Source organism: Cervus canadensis, chromosome 11 (genome assembly GCF_019320065.1).
Source record: "Cervus canadensis isolate Bull #8, Minnesota chromosome 11, ASM1932006v1, whole genome shotgun sequence".
NCBI lineage: Eukaryota > Metazoa > Chordata > Mammalia > Artiodactyla > Cervidae > Cervus > Cervus canadensis.
Window position 1 is genome coordinate 49,841,474 of NC_057396.1, and position 6,775 is coordinate 49,848,248.

Consider the following 6,775-nt stretch of genomic DNA (forward strand, 5'->3'; position numbering starts at 1 on the left):
AGCTGCTCAGCCAGCTGCCCCGCCGGTGACCCCACTGTGAGCAGGCCTGCCTGCCTCCAGCCCTGCCAACCTGGCCTGGCCCAGCCGGCTCCCAATCACAGGGTCGTCTCTGCCCAGTTAATGACCATGCTCCAGCAGCCCAGGCCGCCTCCCTCCTTCGGGGGGAGGAGGCAGCGGCTAACTACAGAGCCTGCTGGTCCAGACAGCGGCCGGGCCAAAAATCACAGCCGCCCATCGCACCACATCCTCTGGCTCTGACGCTGTGGTCTCCTCCCCTACCTTCCAGGGTCACAGAGGACACTGCAGAAGGCTGGAGCTCTGGAAGCTCGGATACCCCACTCCCCTCCCCATAGACGCAGGGAAACTGGACCACAGATGGGTCTGATTCACCCCAAGTCATACAGCCAGCCAGTGCGGGGTCCAGGGCCCCCTGTTTAGCCCAGCACTGCCCTTCCCTAGCCCTGGGAAGAAGGACCCTTTCCAGGTTTTTTACACGTGCAGTTTGCTCTCGAGGTACTTGGGTGGAGTTGTAGAGGCAGGACATCTAAGAGCTGCTGTGCTGTCTGTTCAGTCGCAGATAACAGCGCACTCCTGACTTCTCCCACCATCTAGCTGTGTGACCTTGGGCAAGACAAGGAGCCTTTCTGAGCCCTAGTTTCTGGGGCATAACAGAAGCTTCCTCCTGGAGTTGTGAATGAGAGGGTCTGTAAAACAGCACCGTGTCTAGCTCAGAACAAGTACTCAAGAGCATTAGCATTAGCTCATATCACCATCACAGTAGTAGTAAATGAGTATGTGGATGCATATTACCAACTGTAAAGTGGGATGCAATGGTAGGAATTGTTTATACTATTACTATGAAGTGTGAAAGATTTAGAGGCAGTGTGACCAGAGGTTTGGGTAATCCAGGAGTGTTTTTTGGTGGGAGGTCGGGGGTGGGTGGGATTTATGTTCCGAATTGGGCCTTGACTGATGGGGAAGTGGGCAGAGCGGAGGATGGTATGGATGATGGGAAAGAAAAGTGAAAAGTGTTAGTCACTCAGTGTCTGACTCTCTGCGACCCCATGGTCTGGCCATGGACTTCTCCGGGCAAGAATACTGGAGTGGGTTGCCATTCCCTTCTCCAGGGGATCTTCCTGACTCAAGGATCAAATCTGGGTCTCCTGCATTGCAGGCAGATTCTTTACCATTTGAGCTATCAGGGAAGCCCATGGACGATGGGAGGAACCCCATAAACAAAGGGGCCACACATGACGTGTTTAGGAAACAGTGGTGAGCAATGACCAGGGGTCCATGCAGCGGCTTTGGTGGGCAAGACCTTGAATGCACAAAGAGGTCTGGTCTCCATCTTACTGGTAAGGAGGAGTCACAGAGGGTTCTCAATGGGGCCCTGTGATGCTTTCTGCAGTGTGAATTCTGTCTGGCATTCAAGGCCCTCCACCATCTGGCCACCCACCTCTCTTATCCACGCCCCTCTCTGACCCCACAGATTCCTCACCACTCTAAGTTCTCCCCACCTCCCTGCTTATTACACCAGCTCATCTTTCCCACCTTTAGACCACCTTGTGGTCACGTTCACAGCGAGGCACTCTTTCATTAAGTACCTATCGTGCCATCTTTACGTATGTGACCTCACGGCTACCTGTAGCTAATCTCATTTCACAGAGGAGGGAGCAGAGGCCTGGCTGGGCAGGTGTCTTCCTCACAGTCACACAGTAAGTAAGTGGCGCAGCCAGAATTCAACCTTGAACTGATGTCAGGACCCCTATTTCTACAGAAAGTTGCCTGTAGCCCCTGTCTAGACACCTTTCTCCTTGATAAAGCCTTCCGGGTTACTCTGGTCCCCAAGAGCCTCTCCCTGACACCCCTTCTGACCCATTTGGAATCAGGGGCCCAACAGCTTGATCTGTGTTTGTCTAGCTTGGTTACCATTGTTTCCTGCAGGCCCACCTTGCCCCCTTTAAGAGAGCTGGGGTTGATAACAGGTCACTTTCTTCCTGTCGCCCCTTTCTGCCATATCTAAGACTTGATCTAGCACTGCCAGGAACAACCTGCCTCCTCTGGTGGGGTTCAGAAACCCAGCTGAACACAGAGCAATCAATTTCTCCAAGCTGCCTCCCAGCAAGGGCAGCCATAAATTATTTACTGCACCTTTGTGGCCAGGGAGGCCAGACAATGGGCCAGAGGGAATGAACACCCACTCCCCCCAACCCTGAAGGGAGCCAGCAGCCCTGGGGTGAGGGGTCAGAACCCAGAGCCCCCTTGCCAGGGCCCCCAAGCAGATTCGAAAGGGTTATAGGATGAGGGCGGTGGCCCAGGGGTGCCTGACCCTTACAGCTAAGCAAATCCCGTCCGTGAACCTGCAACAGTAGTCTCCATTCCTAGCCAAGGCAAGTCTGAGAATTTCTCTGGCTTTCCTGATCAAAAATTCAAGCTTCCTTTTCTTAAAGGGAAGGAAATAGCTATCTGGCCACATGCTGTATATTTATATCTCATTTAAACCTCACAACAACCTTGTAAAAGAGGAGTTCTAATTCACAGAGAAGCAGCTGGGGCTCAGAGGAGTGAAGTGACTTGCCCAACACCCCATGGCCAGTGGGAGGAATCAGAGCAGATTTCTGCTGCCTGGTGTGACTCACTGCTGTCTGCCCGTGCGCTCAGCCCGCCCCATTGAGTGCTAGTCGCCACAATAACGTCTCCATCCAGACACCTTCCAGGGCACCCGGCACACAGTCAGGGCTCAGTTCCTGAAGCAAACTCAAAGACTCGGTGCAGATGGTTTCACCTTTCTGAGACTCAGTGTCCCACACAAGGTAGCCATTAGTAACAAGCCCTGTCTTGGCAAACACCACTCTTTAGCACTTGACAGTGGGCTGGATGTGATGGCCCTATTCTCTGAGCAGGTAACATATCACCTGCCTTGACTCCATTTTACAGGTGAGGCGTGGAGCCATGGATGCATCCAAGAGGCCCCTGGGGGGCACCCCAGCCTCTCCTGCCTCACTGTGTTCCAGGTCCTTTCTACTCCACCATGAAATGAGATCACAGGTGTGAGATTATCTCATCAAAGGGGAGCTTTGTTTAGATGCAGGATTATTATGAGCATTTGAACCCCCAGGGAAGGTGGGGGCTGGGAATCCCAAGCCCCTCAGTCACTTTCTCTTCCAGTTCCCCCTAACACTCACCCCCAGAGACTGAGAGCTTCCAGTCTTCAGTTGACCACTCCACCCTCCCCTACCTCCCAGGGGCTTTCCAAGGTGGTTTCCCCTTGACTCCAGGAAGCTGGGCACAGCAGGGGTTAACTAGTCCCGGCCAAGGCCACCAGGGCTCCTATTGAGGCCACGTTCCCTCCCCACCAAGAACAAGAGCCCACAGAGCCCACGCCCAGCACTCTTTCACAACATCCCTCTCTGTGCACAGGAGGCAACAGGACCCCTGCCCGAGAATCGGCCCCTGGGACTGTGCCCCTCGCCCAAGCAGCCCCAACCCTGGGAACCTGTGCAAACCCTTGCCCTCCGGGACCAGAGGTGTCTTGCAGGTTTCCGTGCCCAGGAGAGGCTGAGGTCAGACTTGAGGTCTGGGCCAGAGGCTGTGGGGCTGCTGGTCTGTCTCAGGCCCCAGCACCAACCACATGGATTCTCACAACAGCCTCACATGTGGTCACTGAGACCTTACATCAGGGGTGGGAAAACCCCAGCCACCCATCCAGAAGACGCTAACCAGGGAAGTGGAGTGGATACCTTGAAGGATGTCTGGGAAGGTTTTTCTCAAGTGTACTTCTGGCTCAACCTGTCACTTGCTTTAGGACCTCAACAATTGTCCCCAGGCCTCAGTGTCCCCCTTACCAATGTTAAGCATGTGAGCCGGGTGAGTGCTGAGGACCTCATCTCCTTCAGCTCTGATAGGCTTTGACTTGGGGACCTCTATGGTGTGTTCTCCTAGGAGATAAGCAGTGTCTCAGGACCTCCTAGCCTCTTAGTGATACTGGATCCTGGCACACAGGGGACGGGGCAGCTGTCAGGGAGGTAAGCTGTGGAACTGGTAAGCTTCCCACTTCTGCTCTCAACTCTGGGTCACCTTTCCTGGGATGTGACATGACAACGGGGTGGGAGGGAAAGAGGCCAGGAGAGACCACCTCCCAGCCTCAGGATCAGCTCTCCGAAGCCTCGGTGGCCCCACCTCGACCCCTCCCCCCCACCTCCTGCCTGGCAGCTATGCACTTCCTTTCTTTTCCTCTCCATTCTCTGCTCTTCTCCCTCTCCAGCCTAACACTCCTCCCCAGTCTCAGCACCAGAGTAAAAAGAACAGGGTCAGTCAACCCTGATGAACCTCAGTTTCCCCATCTGTAAGCGCTCTTAACAGCACACAATACCTTTCCTCACACGCAGTGGGAATGAGCCGTTTGAGGGATCCTTTGCGCAAGGGTGGGGCGCGGACCCGCACACAATGGGCGCTCAGTAAGTGCCCGTTTTCTCCCCTTTTCTCCTCCCTTTCCCGCGCCCCGCTCCTAGCCAGTTCCAGCTGCAGCTAATGCCCCGTGCACACCCGCAGGTGGCCCCGGAGCTGCCAGGATGGGGTCGGAGGCCGCCTCTGCTCGGCATCCGGGGCTCTCTCACCTGCAGCTCTCGGCTCTCTCTTGTGTTCTCTTCGGGGCAAGCGTTCAGCCCCTCGTCTGGGCGGCAGGAAGGTGGCAGCTTCGGCTCGCAGCACCAGCCCAGTCTGGCTCCGTCTGACTGTCCAGCCCGCCTGGGACCACTCACGGGGCTCTGAACCAGGCCGGGGCTTCCTGGACTTTCGCACGGATCCTAAGTCCGAAGTACCGTATCAGAGGCGGCAGAAGGTCCGGGTTTCGGGGAACCAAAGTCTGGAGGCGTCCGGACTCCTTTGCACTCAATCAGGGGGCTGGGGTGCACCCCGCCTTAACCCTGGCCGGAGGGCTGGGGGCTCCGACACACGCTACAGAAAGGCTGCGAGCGAGCCCGTAACCCTGGAGCCGTACGGTGGGCCAGGAGCGTCCCGTCCCGGTGCACTGGATCTGGGTCGGGAGCTCGGGGCGTCCGGGCCACACGCCCCGGACCGCGGAGCAGGGAGCGTCCCGCCGGAACCCGGGTCTGGGGCAGGCGGGGCAGGGCAGGGCGCCGGCGAGGAGCGCGGAGCCGCGGCGGCCGGAGCCGGCGGGGAAGTCTTTCTAGGTCCGGACTCCGCTGGCTCCGCAATATAGGGCGGTCCACGGCGCGGCAGCTGACTCCAGAGCTCCGGGCCGCGGCTGTACTTCCTCCTCTTCCCTCGGCTCGCTCGCCGCTCGCTCAGTCCCGCGCCGCAGCCGCTGCCACCGCCGCTGTCATCCCAGCCGCCCACCCCCGCTGGAGCTGCAGTCCTAGCCGGAGCCGAGCAGAGCCGAGGTAGCGCGGCTCAGTGCCTGAGCGCCGGCCAGCACGGCCCCTCCCGAGTAGGGGCGGGGTCAGTACGAGGCCCCGCCCACCCGGGGGCTACAAGCAAGGGGCGGGGCGAGCTCCAGATCCCGCCCCTACACCTACACATCTCGGGTCCCGCGCCGCAGGGCAGCGGAGCCAATCCGAGAGTGGGAAAAGGGCGGAACTCAGCAGAACGTGGACTCTACCTCGGAGAGGGAGGGGCCGAAGTGGAGAGGTGCGGCAGCAGACTGGACTAGGGAGGGCATGGTGGGATTTTAAAGAGTTGAACTGGGGGAGAGGGTAACCTGGAGACCCAGATGGAAGTAGGAATGGGCTGGCTTATCTGGGACCGAGGGTGGGAGAGTCAAGGGGTAGGAACAAGGGTCGGGGTGGGAAAAGGAACAGGATGGAAACTAGGGTAGTTATCCTGGGGCGAGTGGAGTCGTCAGGAATAGGGAAGCCCTGGAGACTGGTGGGACACAGCCTCACAGTATCCTTTTCCCTCTCTGGCTTCTAAGGCTCAGCGTGAGATGAACTTGAATACCGTGAAATATTCAGGTTTCTGGAAGCATTGAAAGATAAGTTTTTGAAAATAAAGAGCAGGTCTTTCTTTAACATTTCCTCCTTCCCAGAGCCCTTCTGCGGGGGTGGGGGTGGGGTGGGGAGGGGGCGTCATTGTCAGTTTTTAAAATAAGAAGCTAAGCAGAGGTTAGGTGGGGACAGCACACAGACTTCTGTGTTGTATTGTGTTGTATTGAGAATAGTATTGAGTTTCTGTCCTGTACTCCCACCCCATCCCTCCCCCAGAGCTTTGGAGTTGGAGCTATGTCTGATTTATCTCTGGGCGCCAGGTTTCCCGTACAGGGCGAGGCAAGAGCTAGTCTTGGAGGGTTTTGATGTATGAATGATTGAGTGTTGAACGTCCAGCAGGGGCCATGTAAAAGCCATTATTTGGCCTGGGGAGGGAAAGGATGGAGGTTACAGGTTTTCTGTAAGCCTCACCACCAACCTTATACAGTAGGTACCCCCATTTCACTGATGGGACCACAAAGGCAGAGAGATATCACCAAGTGATGTTCCCAAGACCATATAGCTGGCACAGGATTCCTTCCACTCATCACTATCACATTCTAGGGCAAAGCGATATGGCTTTGAACAGGTTACTTGATCCTTTGAGCCTCTGGTGCCTCAACTGTAAAAGGGAAATAAAGATGTTGCTACTTAGCGAAGATTGGACAGGCAACAGGCTTCAGAGGATGGAGGGAAGGTCTTCTGGCAGAGGAAGTAGCATGCGCAAAAGCATGGGGTCTGAAAGAACCCCTCTGGGGATCCCTGGCCTATTCTGGGGGGGTTAAGAGAGG

At 56.6% G+C, this 6,775-nt stretch overlaps 1 protein-coding gene across 3 annotated transcripts in view; it reads right to left on the reverse strand.

Moving 5' to 3' along the window:
- GDPD5 (glycerophosphodiester phosphodiesterase domain containing 5) overlaps window positions 1-5,440 on the reverse strand; it is an 86,475-nt gene extending 81,035 nt beyond the window's left edge. For all 3 annotated transcript variants that reach the window (XM_043481725.1, XM_043481727.1, XM_043481724.1), the window contains exon 1: window positions 4,617-5,440. The gene's annotated coding sequence lies outside the window, so the exon portion shown is untranslated. The remainder of the gene's footprint in view (window positions 1-4,616) is intronic.
- Window positions 5,441-6,775: the final 1,335 nt, after the last annotated feature.